The sequence below is a fragment of the Hyperolius riggenbachi genome, chromosome 5, assembly GCF_040937935.1.
Source record: "Hyperolius riggenbachi isolate aHypRig1 chromosome 5, aHypRig1.pri, whole genome shotgun sequence".
NCBI lineage: Eukaryota > Metazoa > Chordata > Amphibia > Anura > Hyperoliidae > Hyperolius > Hyperolius riggenbachi.
This window is the reverse complement of record NC_090650.1, coordinates 248,004,996-248,021,134: the sequence shown is the minus strand read 5'-3', so window position 1 is coordinate 248,021,134 and position 16,139 is coordinate 248,004,996.

The window sequence follows — 16,139 nt, the reverse complement described above, 5'->3', positions numbered from 1 at the left end:
ATCGCCCGCCTACACGCTCAGATTGCCCTCAGACCCCCCCTTATCAATTTGCCAGTGCAATATTTACATCTGTCCTTCCCTGTAATAACCCACTGATCACCTGTCAATCACCTGCCAATCACCTATCACCCATCAATCACCCCCTGTCTCTGCCACCCAACAATCAGCCCCTAACCTGCCCCTTGCGGGCAAACTGATCACCCACCCACACCAATAGATCGCCCGCAGATCCGACATCAGATCACCACCCAAGCGCAGTGTTTCCATCTATTCTCTCCTCTAAACACCCACTAATTACCCATCAATCACCCCCTATCACCACCTGTCACTGTTACCCATCAGATCAGACCCTAATCTGCCCCTTGCGGGCACCCAATCGCCCGCCTACACGCTCAGATTGCCCTCAGACCCCCCCTTATCAATTCGCCAGTGCAATATTTACATCTGTCCTTCCCTGTAATAACCCACTGATCACCTGTCAATCACCTGCCAATCACCTATCACCCATCAATCACCCCCTGTCTCTGCCACCCAACAATCAGCCCCTAACCTGCCCCTTGCGGGCAAACTGATCACCCACCCACACCAATAGATCGCCCGCAGATCCGACATCAGATCACCACCCAAGCGCAGTGTTTCCATCTATTCTCTCCTCTAAACACCCACTAATTACCCATCAATTACCCATCAATCACCCCCTATCACCACCTGTCACTGTTACCCATCAGATCAGACCCTAATCTGCCCCTTGCGGGCACCCAATCGCCCGCCTACACGCTCAGATTGCCTTCAGACCCCCCGTTATCAATTCGCCAGTGCAATATTTACATCTGTTCTCCCCTGTAATAACCCACTGATTACCTGTCAATCACCTATCAATCACCCATCAATCACCCCCTGTCACTGCCACCCATCAATCACCCCCTGTCACTGCCACCCATCAATCACCCGCTGTCACTGCCACCCATCAATCAGCCCCTAACCTGCCCCTTGCGGGCAAACTGATCTCCCACCCACACCAATAGATCGCCCGCAGATCCGACATCAGATCACCACCCAAGCGCAGTGTTTCCATCTATTCTCTACCCTAAACACCCACTAATTACCCATCAATCACCCCCTGTCACTGCTACCTATCAGATTAGACCCCTATCTGCCCCTAGGGCACTCAATCACCCGCCCACACCCTCAGAATGCCCTCAGACCCCAGCCCTGATCACCTCGTCAGTGCATTGCTTGCATCTATTCCCCCCTCTAATCACACCTTGAGACACCCATCAATCACCTCCTGTCACCCCCTAGCACACCTACCCATCAGATCAGGCCCCAATTTGCCCCGTGTGGGCTCCTGATCACTCGGCCAAACCCTCAGACCCCCTTCCGATCACCTCCCCAGTGCATTGATTGCATCTAATTTCCCCTCTAACCACCCCCTGAGACACCCATCAATCACCTCCTGTCACCCCCCTAGCACTCCTATCCATCAGATCAGGCCCAATACAACCTGTCATCTAAAAGGCCACCCTGCTTATGACCGGTTCCACAAAATTCGCCCCCTCATAGACCACCTGTCATCAAAATTTGCAGATGCTTATACCCCTGAACAGTCATTTTGAGACATTTGGTTTCCAGACTACTCACGGTTTTGGGCCTGTAAAATGCCAGGGCGGTATAGGAACCCCACAAGTGACCCCATTTTAGAAAAAAAGACACCCCAAGGTATTCTGTTAGGTGTATGACGAGTTCATAGAAGATTTTATTTTTTGTCAAAAGTTAGCGGAAATTAATTTTTATTGGTTTTTTTTCACAAAGTGTCATTTTTCACTAACTTGTGACAAAAAATAATATCTTCTATGAACTCGCCATACACCTAACGGAATACCTTGGGGTGTCTTCTTTCTAAAATGGGGTCACTTGTGGGGTTCCTATACTGCCCTGGCATTTTAGGGGCCCTAAACCGCGAGGAGTAGTCTAGAAAACAAATGCTTCAAAATGACCTGTGAATAGGACGTTGGGCCCCTTAGCGCACCTAGGCTGCAAAAAAGTGTCACACATGTGGTACCGCCGTACTCAGGAAAAGTAGTATAATGTGTTTTGGGGTGTATTTTTACACATACCCATGCTGGGTGGGAGAAATTTCTATGTAAATGGACAATTGTGTGTAAAAAAATCAAACAATTGTCATTTACAGAGATATTTCTCCCACTTAGCATGGGTATGTGTAAAAATACACCCCAAAACACATTATACTACTTCTCCTGAGTACAGCGGTACCACATGTGTGGCACTTTTTTACACCCTAAGTACGCTAAGGGGCCCAAAGTCCAATGAGTACCTTTAGGATTTCACAGGTCATTTTGCGACATTTGGTTTCAAGACTACTCCTCACGGTTTAGGGCCCCTAAAATGCCAGGGCAGTATAGGAACCCCACAAATTACCCCATTCTAGAAAGAAGACACCCAAAGGTATTCCGTACGGAGTATGGTGAGTTCATAGAAGATTTTATTTTTTGTCACAAGTTAGCGGAAAATGACACTTTGTGAAAAAAAACTATTAAAATCAATTTCCGCTAACTTGTGACAAAAAAATAAAAACTTCTATGAACTCACCATACTCCTAACGGAATACCTTGGGGTGTCTTCTTTCTAAAATGGGGTCATTAGTGGGGTTCCTATACTGCCCTGGCATTTTAGGGGCCCTAAACCGTGAGGAGTAGTCTTGAAACAAATATGACCTGTGAAATCCTAAAGGTACTCAATGGACTTTGGGCCCCTTAGTGCAGTTAGGGTGCAAAAAAGTGCCACACATGTGGTATCGCCGTACTCGGGAGAAGTAGTACAATGTGTTTTGGGGTGTATTTTTACACATACCCATGCTGGGTGGGAGAAATACCTCTGTAAATGACAATCTTTTGATTTTTTTACACACAATTGTCCATTTACAGAGGTATTTCTCCCACCCAGCATGGGTATGTGTAAAAATACACCTCAAAACACATTGTACTACTTCTCCCGAGTATGGCGATACCACATGTGTGGCACTTTTTTGCACCCTAACTGCGCTAAAGGGCCCAAAGTCCAATGAGTACCTTTAGGATTTCACAGGTCATTTTGAGAAATTTCGTTTCAAGACTACTCCTCACGGTTTAGGGCCCCTAAAATGCCAGGGCAGTATAGGAACCCCACAAATGACCCCATTTTAGAAAGAAGACACCCCAAGGTATTCCGTTAGGAGTATGGTGAGTTCATAGAAGATTTTATTTTTTGTCAAAAGTTAGCGGAAATTGATTTTAATTGTGTTTTTTCACAAAGTGTCATTTTCCGCTAACTTGTGACAAAAAATAAAATCTTCTATGAACTCGCCATACTACTAACGGAATACCTTGGGGTGTCTTCTTTCTAAAATGGGGTCATTTGTGGGGTTCCTATACTGCCCTGGCATTTTAGGGGCCCTAAACCGTGAGGAGTAGTCTTGAAACGAAATTTCTCAAAATGACCTGTGAAATCCTAAAGGTACTCATTGGACTTTGGGCCCTTTAGCGCAGTTAGGGTGCAAAAAAGTGCCACACATGTGGTATCGCCGTACTCAGGAGAAGTAGTATAATGTGTTTTGTGGTGTATTTTTACACATACCCATGCTGAGTGGGAGAAATATCTCTGTAAATGACAATTGTGTGTAAAAAAAATTAACAAATTGTCATTTACAGAGATATTTCTCCCACCCAGCATGAGTATGTGTAAAAATACACCCCAAAACACATTATACTACTTCTCCTGAGTACGGCAATACCACATGTGTGGCACTTTTTTGCAGCCTAACTGCGCTAAGGGGTCCAAAGTCCAATGAGCACCTTTAGGCTTTACAGGGGTGCTTACAATTTAGCACCCCCCAAAATGTCAGGACAGTAAACACACCCCACAAATGATCCCATTTTGGAAAGTAGACCCTTCAAGGTATTCAGAGAGGGGCATGGTGAGTCCGTGGCAGATTTCATTTTTTTTTGTCGCAAGTTAGAAGAAATGGAAACTTTTTTTTTTTTTCTCACAAAGTGTCATTTTCCGCTTACTTGTGACAAAAAAATAATATCTTCTATGAACTCACTATGCCTCTCAGTGAATACTTTGGGATGTCTTCTTTCCAAAATGGGGTCATTTGGGGGGTATTTATACTATCCTGGAATTCTATCCCCTCATGAAACATGACAGGGGGTCAGAAAAGTCAGAGATGCTTGAAAATGGGTAAATTCACTTTTTGCACCATAGTTTGTAAACGCTATAACTTTTACCCAAACCAATAAATATACACTGAATGGGTTTTTTTTAATCAAAAACATGTTTGTCCACATTTTTCGCGCTGCATGTATACAGAAATTTTACTTTATTTGAAAAATGTCAGCACAGAAAGTTAAAAAAATCATTTTTTTTGCCAAAATTCATGTCTTTTTTGATGAATATAATAAAAAGTAAAAATCGCAGGAGCAATCAAATAGCACCAAAAGAAAGCTGTATTAGTGACAAGAAAAGGAGCCAAAATTCATTTAGGTGGTAGGTTGTATGAGCGAGCAATAAACCGTGAAAGCTGCAGTGGTCTGAATGGAAAAAAAGTGGCCGGTCCTTAAGGGGTAGAAAGCCCTAGGTCCTCAAGTGGTTAATATGCTTTTGTGTAAACAAACATTGTCTGCTGCAATGGGGTGGCAATCCCTTTCATGCAGGCTGCATATCATTGTCTGCCTTTTCCTGCTGTCAGCCTGTGATTAATTACCATTCACTTGTGTGGGAATCTGCAGGTCTGCTCCCATTGGATGACCTCAGTATAAAGAACTGCTTCCTGCAATGCTTCATGGGCTACCATAGTCTCAGATTCTGTCTGTTACTCTGCTCGTGCCCCACCTCGTTCCTAGTCCGTGTGGACTGCGCTGACTCCTGCGAAGGGGTCAGCGAGTCCTCCTAGTTCTGCTCTTGTTTCTAGAAGTTGTTACTTTGCTGGTCTTGTGTCATATATTGGTTCATCGCCAATATATACGCATACTTGCACATTTTGTTATTTTCCTTGTATTCGTGTTACGTTGATACATCAGTGTCGCTGATATATACGTACACGAACTGTTTATTTCCTGTGTTCAGTTAGTCAGCCTTCCAGCACGTTTTGGTAGGTTGCGCGTATCGTGATCACCCGTGCTGAGTTAGTATCCTGCTCCTGATTCTGTTTGTGGATTGCGTTCATCTCTGCGAGGAGATAACGAATCCTTCTGAATCCTGTCCTGTTACCGTTTGTGGATTGCGTTCATCTCTGCGAAGAGATACCGAATCCTTCTGAGTCCTGTTCCCTGTATTGCTCCAGTGCTAGTCAGTGTTCCTGCTTATGTCATATATCGGTTCATTGCCAATATATACATATGTTAGTCAGACGTTACAAATAGTTTCATTGATAGCTGTAATTGTAATACGCTAGGAAAACATACTTATTGTATATTTGTCTGTGTTACGTTCATCTATCTTGATCCTCCTATATCCTGACTATCCTGTCCTGTCTTTGTGAGGCACGCCATCGCTGAAAGCATTGGCTGCCTCATTCCAGTCTGTCTTGTTGTGGACGCTTGCTGTCACTGAGTAGTGGCTGGTTAAGCAAGCGTTCATTCTGTCAACCTGTCCTGATCTCCTCAGTCCTTGTTTATGCGCTTAGCGCTACTTTGCGCTGAGACGTTATTACGAAAGTATTGTTTGTGGCTGTTCGGATCTGCACTGGCTCTGTGCACCACAATCTCCTATTGGAGTCAGTCCTCTCCTCCACTAAACTGGGGATATCCTGATTCCTTGTGCTGGTGTGTGTACCTCCTTCACGTCAGCTTATGTGTTGTGTGCTGACTGTGGAGAATACACCTCCAAGCCTAACATTATGGTAGCCCCTTTACCAATCCCCATTGTGGGGGGGGGGTTCCCAGCAAAAATGACACTGTTTGTTATGGTTCCTGTTCCTTTAAGAAATTTGAGAAACTTAATTCTGGAACAGAAAATGAGTTTTTTTCTGAATGTACCAGGTTCCTGGCCAATCCCGAGCTCCAGGCTACTCCTGTTTCAACGTGGGCCCCCCAGCTAGTTTATGTTTTGTTTAAGGGAAGATTGTTCCAGTGGGCCTACGATGTCTTGGATCATACCAATTTAAAAGAGAGACCGCTGGAATTTCTAGCGTTTGTGATCCATAATTGGCTGTGCAAAACCGATTTGCCTAGCCCTTTTGATAAGCTCCTGGCAGCTTGTCAATCAGCTGCTCCTTCTACTGCTTACAAAAATAATCAGCAAGCAGATAATTGTTCTGATAACTTTTCTTCTGCTTTGAATAAATCACCTAAGGCAGCAGGGTCTAAAGCCAAACGTAAGCGCTCCAAAAGAAAAGCGTTACGATCAGCGGAGTCATTGCCCTTAGCGACTGCGCATCAGATCTGTAATGAGACTCCGCCATTAGCAGATAATGAAATTCAGTCACCATTCAGGGGAGTCAAATGGACCTATGAAACTACTAATGAACTTTCATTGCTAGCCATGGAAAATAAAAGTTCTTGTTTAAATGAATTATCTGAATATGATTATGAAGATATATTACAGAGTATTGAACAGATCAATTTATTCGTGCAGCAAGGGAAATTTGCATACACTACAGTTCAACACTTGCTACAGGTATTGGAGATCCTTAGGAATAAGAAATCGGCCAATCGCCTGCTAAATAACCCAATGTATGTTTCTGCCACAAACATATTTGCAAACTGTGATCAGTCTGAATGCTCAGCTGTTAAATATGCATGGGATCCTCCATTTAAGAAAGGAGAGATGGAAGCCCTGGTCTATGAATGGAAGAAAGATGCAAGTTCATTTTGTCAGTTTTACAGTGCAAAAAGTGAATTAGTATTGAATGCATGCATTAAGTCGGCTTATAACCTAATAAAGACTGGTGTGTGTGGGTATGACTTTGTGGCTCCATTGATCGATGTGTGGAGAATGATTTTGGACGATTTTTATGCGATTCCTCAGTTCCTGAGGACTCGCCTGCTTCAGCACCTTTGGCTGATTCAGCGAGTGATTCAGAGCTCCTGTTGTGTGAAATTGAAGTTCCTGTAATTCCACCCTGTACCATCGATAACTCAGTGTTACTTCCCAGTAAGACAGAAATTACTAATACTTCCTTACCCTTGCCCTGCACAAATTTCTCAGCAGAGGACCCAGAGGTCCTGCTGACTTCTGAGTCGAGCCTAGCCAGTACTCATGAGTCTTTGTTCAGTGAAACAGACATTAGAAAATCTTTGCCTGCCTCTGCAAACACTTCTGTAGAATTTACCTGTGTTAATAAAGTTCAACTCCTGTCTGATCCAGCAGATGCCAATAGATGCACTACATTAGTTTCTGAGTCCCAGCAATCCTGTCTAGAAACCTCAGAACCCCAGCATCTGAATTTCCCAATTTTACAATTGAATAGTGATTCAGATGCACAAACATTGTGTCTTGATCTTCCTGTCTCTACACCTCGCTCTAGTTTCGTGAATAGCTCAGAGCATCTGCTATGTGAACCTGAAATCGTAGAATTATTACCTTGTTCAGAAAATGTTCCAGTAAATTTGCCCTGTACCATGAATTGTGCAGTAGATCTTCCCAATGAAGCTCAGGTCACAGAATCATTATGCTGTCCAGCAGGTGCTTCCATGGTTTTGCCCTGTGATATGGCCTGTTCAGTGATCCTGTCCAGTGAAGCTGTGGTCGCAGAGTCTTATGCTTCACCCAGTACTTTGGATACTTCAGATCCTCTAGTAGAGGAGTCTGAGACACTGCTTACTTCAGTGGGTGTTGCAGTAGTATTCACTTGTTTAGCAGCTGTTTTGGAATTACAGTCTGCTCTAATAAAACTTGATGAATCTCTGCCCAGTGAAGCAGAAGCTATTGAAACACTGTCTTTGTCAGCAAGCGTTTTTGATACCTTGCCCTGTACACAGTCTGATTTAGTTAAAGATGTTGAGTCCCTCTCTGATATCACAGTAGTCAGGGAACTTCAGCCCTGTCCTCTGAATGTTTCAGAAGATTTGTTAATAACCTTGCTGGAATCAGAGACATCTAAGTCTGATCCTGCATTTTTTAGTGAGAATCCAGTAACTGTGAAGTCTAGTCATGATGATTTTTTGTCCAGTCCTGGTTTCGGTCCTATCTTGCCTGACTTTGAGGTTCGCAGTTCCTTGACATGCCCAGAAGTCTCTCTTGTGCCGGTGTGCCCAGATGTGCTTCGTATGCCTGAGTGCCCAAGTGTGTCTGTGTTAGCGTGCTCACATGCTTCCCTAGTGGAGACATGTTCTGATGTTGCCGGTTGGCCTGCATGCCCAGAGATGGTTCTGGTCCCTAAAAGCCCTGATCTTGATGTTTGTCCTTGTGACCCTGACTCTAGAGTTGCCCTGGGTTCCATAGGGGTTCTTGATAGTTCTCCATGTGAGCCTAAGGGGCGTTCTGACCTGTGGGGATCTCTTTGGAGCTTCCAAGTGTTCTGGGAGATCTCTGAGGAAACTTGTCCTGGTACCTTGGACTGGTTCAACAGTGGGTTTTGTGTTGGTAAGGACAGTTCCGGTGGGCATTGCAAAGGCTTTGGCGTTTTTGGACAGTCCCTGGAAGGCGGTGGGTATCACTCAGAGAGTTTCTGGGGGCTTTTTTCTGGAAGTCGTGGTTCTGATGGGTATCACACTGAGGCTTGTAGTGCTGACGGGCATGGTTCTGTAGGTTCTGGTTCTGATGGGTTCAGTCTTGTGGGGACTGATTCTGGAATTTGGTCTTGCCGGGCTGTCCCGGTCATCATGAATTATCAGTCAGATTGTTTTGTTGGGAATTTCAGTTTTGAAAAGCGTCTGGTATCCGCTTTTAAGGGGGGGGGGGGGGGGGTAATGTTATGATCATGTCTGCAGCATGTATTGTTGGCTGCAGTTTGACTGAAGACAAGCAGTTTTTGATGTCATTACATGCATTTGCTTGCATAGTTTGGTTTGCACTCAAACTAGTTGCTGACTCTATCTGCAGTCGCTCTGAAGTTAATGTCAGTTTAATATGCTTTTGTGTAAACAAACATTGTCTGCTGCAATGGGGTGGCAATCCCTTTCATGCAGGTTGCATATCATTGTCTGCCTTTTCCTGCTGTCAGCCTGTGATTAATTACCATTAACTTGTGTGGGAATCTGCAGGTCTGCTCCCATTGGATGACCTCAGTATAAAGAACTGCTTCCTGCAATGCTTCATGGGCTACTATAGTCTCAGATTCTATCTGTTACTCTGCTCGTGCCCCACCTCGTTCCTAGTCCGTGTGGACTGCGCTGACTCCTGCGAAGGGGTCAGCGAGTCCTCCTAGTTCTGCTCTTGTTTCTAGAAGTTGTTACTTTGCTGGTCTTGTGTCATATATTGGTTTATCGCCAATATATACGCATACTTGCACATTTTGTTATTTTCCTTGTATTCGTGTTACGTTGATACATCAGTGTCGCTGATATATACGTACACCAACTGTTTATTTCCTGTGTTCAGTTACTCAGCCTTCCAGCATGTTTTGGTAGGTTGCGCGTATCGTGATCACCCGTGCTGAGTTAGTATCCTGCTCCTGGTTCTGTTTGTGGATTGCGTTCATCTCTGCGAGGAGATAACGAATCCTTCTGAATCCTGTCCTGTTACCGTTTGTGGATTGCGTTCATCTCTGCGAAGAGATAGCGAATCCTTCTGAGTCCTGTTCCCTGTATTGCTCCAGTGCTAGTCAGTGTTCCTGCTTATGTCATATATCGGTTCATTGCCAATATATACATATGTTAGTCAGACGTTACAAATAGTTTCATTGATAGCTGTAATTGTAATACGCTAGGAAAACATACTTATTGTATATTTGTCTGTGTTACGTTTATCTATCTTGATCCTCCTATATCCTGACTATCCTGTCCTGTCTTTGTGAGGCACGCCATCGCTGCAAGCATTCCAGTCTGTCTTGTTGTGGACGCTTGCTGTCACTGAGTAGTGGCTGGTTAAGCAAGCGTTCATTCTGTCAACCTGTCCTGATCTCCTCAGTCCTGGTTTATGCGCTTAGCGCTACTTTGCGCTGAGACGTTATCACGAAAGTATTGTTTGTGGCTGTTCGGATCTGCACCGGCTCTGTGCACCACAATCTCCTATTGGAGTCAGTCCTCTCCTCCACTAAACTGGGGATATCCTGATTCCTTGTGCTGGTGTGTGTACCTCCTTCACATCAGCTTATGTGTTGTGTGCTGACTGTGGAGAATACACCTCCAAGCCTAACACTAATGGAGATCAGGCTACCTTTTTCAGATCAGTTTTGGAACATTTGGGGAGTTTTAGGGAAGGGTGTTTGGTTTTTGGTGGGGATTGCAATTGGGTCTCTGATCCTAAGATGGGTGTGTCATCGGATACTAGGGCTTTTTCGTCAGTAGCTAACAAATCAATAAAAAGGTCCTTAGAAAGTTTGCATCTAATAGATGTGTGGAGAGTACTTTTCCCTTCTGTGAAGGATTATTCTTTTTTCTCGGGGGTTCGTAAGGTGTATACTAGGATAGATATATTATTTTTGGACCAATATTTTCTGGATAAAGTTAAAGGGCCCCATATAGGGGCCCATATAGGGAATATTACCATTTCGGACCACGCTCCAGTGTGGTTTGATTTGAATTTAATGGTGAGAAATAGAAGTAATTGGCATTGGAGACTCAATTGCAATCTTCTACATGATGTAGGAATTAGAGATAAGATTGGAATAACATTAGTTTAATATTTTGATATAAATGAAGTGGAGGGCATGGGCAAGGGCATAATATGGCAAGCTCATAAGGCAGTGGTAAGTGGGGTTCTCTGGGAGCCAAAAAAAAGAGAGAGTACAATGGAAAAATTGTGGCTTTATTATCAGAAATTAGAGTGTTGGAATTGGAACATAAGGTTTCATTAGATCAGGAGGCCCTAGGAAAATTAGATTAAGTTATTGGAAAATAGATTAAGGGAAAGGAATACAATTTTTTCTGCTAGATGGATTAAGCATGCAAATAAAAGTGGAAAGTGGCTTGCTAGGGCTTTAAAAGGACAGAGGAAAAGTATGTATATACCTAAGATAAAGGGTGAGGGAGGTGGTTTGGAGCTGCAGGCACACAGAATTGCGAATATTCTTAAAGATTACTATTCTTCGTTGTATAAGCTTCCCAGAAATGAATCAGGTAATTTTGATAAAAGGATGTGGGAATACTTAGAAGAATCTGGTATGGTTAAAATAATGCAGGAAAATAGGGATATAATGAAGAGGGAAATAACTGAAGATGAAATGTTAGCAATGATTAAAGCCATGAAGTTCGGGAAGTCACCTGGTCCAGATGGTTTTTCTAAATACTTCTCTACTTATGGGGATGTGTTGGTTCCTCCTATGACCCGGCTACTCACCATAGCCAACTCACATGGCCTAGTACAACACACCAACGCCCCCACTCACAATGCACGTCACACTCTCGACCTTATATTCACTAAATCCACCACCATTGCAGACCTCGACATCGCACCATTTCCACCCTCAGACCATTACCTTCTCACCTTCAACCTCCTCATGGAAGGCACCTCCAAACGACCTGCCCACCCACCTGGTCGATGGCAGCGAGACCTACGCAAGCTCAACCCTGGCGTCCTTGCTGACTCCCTCCATGGCCTCTCCTCCACTCTCCCCACCCTAACCTGTCCTAATCTTGCTGCAGCTCAGTATCACCAAACTCTCTCATCGGCCCTAGAGAAAGCTGCTCCACCAATATTCCACCGCAACCGACCCCCTAACCCCCAGCCCTGGTGCACTACTCATGCTCGCAACCTCTCCAGAGGGAAACACGTGTCACTGAACGAAAATGGAGGAAAACTCGACTAAACCAGGATTTCTTACAGTACAAGACTAACCTAATGCAGTTCCACACTGCCATTGCTCATGCGAAGCAGGAATACTTTACCAAGCTCATCAGAGCAAAAGGTTCCAATCCCTGGCATCTTTTTGGCACCTTCAACTCCCTGCTTAAACCCCCCTCCCCACCTTCTGTTTCCTCCCTCTCTGCCACAGATTTAGCCACCCACCTCACCAACAAAATAGTCTCCATCCGTCAGGAAATATCCAATCTTCAATCTTCACCTCCCACCCGCTCACAACCAACTTCTCCTCCACCCTATCCTCCCCTCTCCTCCTTCACTCCTACTACCACTGAGGAAGTCAACCACCTATTTCAGACTTCCCATACCACTACCTCCCCCCTTGACCCTATCCCTTCTGATCTACTTCAGCCTCACTTCACGGATCTGGCCCCAGTCCTCACTACCCTGTTTAACCTCTCCCTATCCACAGGCACCTTCTCATCAGTCTTCAAGCAGGCCACAGTACTGCCCCTGCTCAAGAAACCCTCCCTTGACCCCTCGCTACCCTCAAACTACCACCCGATTTCCCTCCTCCCCTTCGCCTCAAAACTTCTTGAGCGTCTGGTTCACAAATGCCTGCCCCAGTACCTCAATGCCAACTCACTACTAGACCCACTGCAATATGGATTTCGGCCTGCCTACTCAACCGAAGCGGCTCTCACCAAAGTGGTCAATGACCTTGCCTTAGCTAAAGCTGAAGGTAAATACTCCATCCTCCTCCTCCTTGACCTTTCAGCAGCTTTTGATACAGTAGATCATCCACCACTCCTCCAGTCCCTCCAATCCATGGGCATTCACGTTCTCGCCCTGACCTGGCTCTCATCCTACCTCTCCAACCGCTCCTTCACGACCTCCACCACTACCATGGACAAGGTCTCCTCCTGCCTATCTGCCATCTCCTCCTGGATGTCCTCTAGGTTCCTGAAACTAAATCTATACAAAACGGAATTTATGATCTTCCCACCCCAGTCATACCTGGACCTCCCAGATGTGCAGGTCACTGTTAACCACACTACCATTCGCCCTACCTCTCAAGCCCGCTGTCTGGGTGTCACCCTGGACTCCGCACTCTCCTTCACTCCCCACATCCAAAACCTCACAAAGTCCTGCAACTTCCACCTTCGTAACATCTGTAAGATTCGCCCTTTCCTGACCTCTGCCACCACCAAACTCCTCATCCATGCCCTCATAATTTCCCACCTCAACTACTGCAATGCCCTTCTGTCTGGTCTCCCTATGACCCGAATATCCCAACTGCAGTTCATCATGAATGCGGGAGCCAGAATTATCCACTCCTCCCATCGCTCCACCAGGGTGGCTCCCCTCCGTGAATCCCTCCACTGGCTTCCTATCCAGTCCAGAATCAGATTCAAGATATTGTGTCTGACCTACAAATCCATCCACAAATCCTGTCCAACCTACATTTCTGATCTTACTCAGAGATACACACCAAGCCGCTCACTCCGCTCCTCCAATGAACTTCGCCTGACCCAGTCCCATGCACGCCTCCAAGATTTCTCAAGAGCCGCTCCAACACTATGGAACTCACTACCTCCACCCATTAGGGCAGCCTACCTGATCATGCACCTCCATTACTGTGCACCCATGCTATGCATTTGAGTGAACCTAACTTGCCTAATCTCCATGCTCCCCTCCAGTGACTGACTAAGCATTACCTTGTACTCATACTGTGCTGTGTGATCTGGTTTTCTTGTATTCCTGTATTGTCATATTGCTGTTTGTCACCCCTAAATATTGTCTGTAACCTAAATTAATGTCCAGCGCTGCGTAATATGTTGGTGTTTTATAAATACAATAAATAATAATAATAATATGTGCAGATTCTTGAATTTGTTTAAAGATGGTAAAGTGTTACCCAAGGACAGTGATGCTCGAACGTACCCAAATTCTATTCGAGTACATTCGAAATCAGGTCTGGGTCAAATTCGGATTCGCCCGATTCGAATGGACTCAGATTCGATTCGGGTGTATTCATTCAGATCCGGGTCAGGGGAAAATTCGTCCGTGATCGCAAATTTGTGATTCAAAATACGCCTAATTTAAGGGTTTATTGCAAAGCCCCCTCAAATGCCAGAATCACCAAATTTGCAGGTTATGTTAAGAAGAAAAGTGGGAGCAAGGGGGAATTTTTTTTTTTTTTCAAAAAGACCTTATACTTTTTGAGAAAATCAATTTTAAAATGTCAAAGAAAAAAAACGATACATTTAAATGCCGGTCAATGACAGATCATGGGAAATATTTTCCAGCAGTTAATAGCAAAGCCCCCTTACATCCTAGCAACACCAGATTTGCAGGTTATGTTAAAAAGATAGTGGGAAACAAAATTTAAAAAAAAAAAAGACATTTTTATTTTTAGGGAATGTTCACCGCACCGAGTGCCAGCCTAGGTGAGGGTGACAGGTGAGGAGGCAGGGAGGACAGCAGGAGCCGGTGCTATGCGTCAGCAGGACGCATTGTAAGGTATAGTATAGCTAATTGCCATGGGAGATCTTCAATCAACTTAATTGAAGATCGCAAGATAGAGGATACTGTATACGTTGGATCATTACCGAGGATATTGCCATGGGAACATTTTTTTAAAGGTACACGTAATTAATTCTGGTTAAATTATTAAAATACTTTTCTCATAGTTGTGTTTTTATTTCATTTAACCCTTTGTGGAAATGGGTAAGGGGTACTTTGTACCCCTATACTCATTTCTCCTGGGAGGGGGGTGGGCATCTGGGCACTCCCAGATGCCACCATGAACCCCCCAGGGAGTCGTCGTCCCACCTCCTCCTGGGGCACCGGAGGTGGGGAAGAGCCCCTTGTCCATTCCATGTATTGGACAAGGGCTCCGGGGGGAGGTGGAGGCTTGGCCGCCCCTTCCCCCCCCCCCCGAGCCCCCCATACCATGGACCATGCGGGCTGGTATAGGGTGCGAAGCCCCAGTCGGCTGGGGCTCCGCATTCTGGCTATCCCAGCCTGCATGGGGGACAAGGAATTACAGAGGCTTGGGAGGGGGAACCCCACGCCATTTTTTTTCAGATTTCCCACACTCAGAACATTCCCCAAAAATAAAATTGTTTTTTTTTTTAAATATTGTTTCCCACTATCTTTTTAACATAACCTGCAAATTTGATGTTTCTGGCATTTAAGGAAGCTTTGTTATTAACCCTTAAAGTCGGCGGGTTTTGGGCGACGGTAGCTGAATCCGAATTCATGATCACGGGTTAAAACCCATGATCACGGCCGAATTTGAGAGGCACTATTCGGGAAAATTCGACTTGGAATTCGAATTTGGGAGCAGGATCGCTATTCGAATTCGGCAAGCATGAAAATCTACCCGTGATCACGGGTAGAATTCAAATTCGCGAATTTGGAGAGCAATGCTGCCCAAGGATGTGCTAGAGGCACATATAACTGTTATACATAAAAATGGAAAAGATCCGGCCTTATGTCAAAATTACAGGCCCATTTCATTGTTGAATCTGGACATTAAGGTTTTTGCAAAAATATTAGTGGAAAGAATTAAGCCATGGTTAAGTTCAGTTATTAAAAGGGATCAGGGGGGGGGGGGGGTTGTGCCTGGGAGGGATAATGTGGAAAGGGCAATGGCATTATTTGAGTGGGCAGTAGTGAGGGGAGTCCCGATGATGGTTTTGTCGATGGATGCGGAGAAGGCATTTGACAGGGTAAACTGGAATTTTATTATGTTCACTTTAAGATATGTGGGGTTTGGAGATAATATGTTAAGATAAGTTGGTGCATTATATTCCAATCCAACTGCGAGGGTGAGAGCAAATGGGACCCTGTCGGATGCTTTCTCCTTGTCTAATGGGACGAGACAGGGTTGCCCTATGTCTCCCATTATTTTTATTTTGAAGTTTTAGAGATCTTTTTGTGTATGGTTAGGGAATCTAGGGATATTCATGGGGTAGTAGTAGGAGAAGAGATACATAAAATGTCGGCTTTTGCAGATGATATTTTATTTTTTATTTCGGAACCACTGGTGCCACTGGAAGGAAATTGAGAAGTATGGGATTTTTTCAAATTTTAAGATTAATGTCTATAAAACTGAGGCGCTTAATGTGTCATTGGCCCCAGTGGTTTTGAATTTAGTAAAGAGTAATTTTCCGTTTCCCTTTAGAAAAGATGCAATTAGATATTTGGGTATTATGTTATCTAGTGATTTG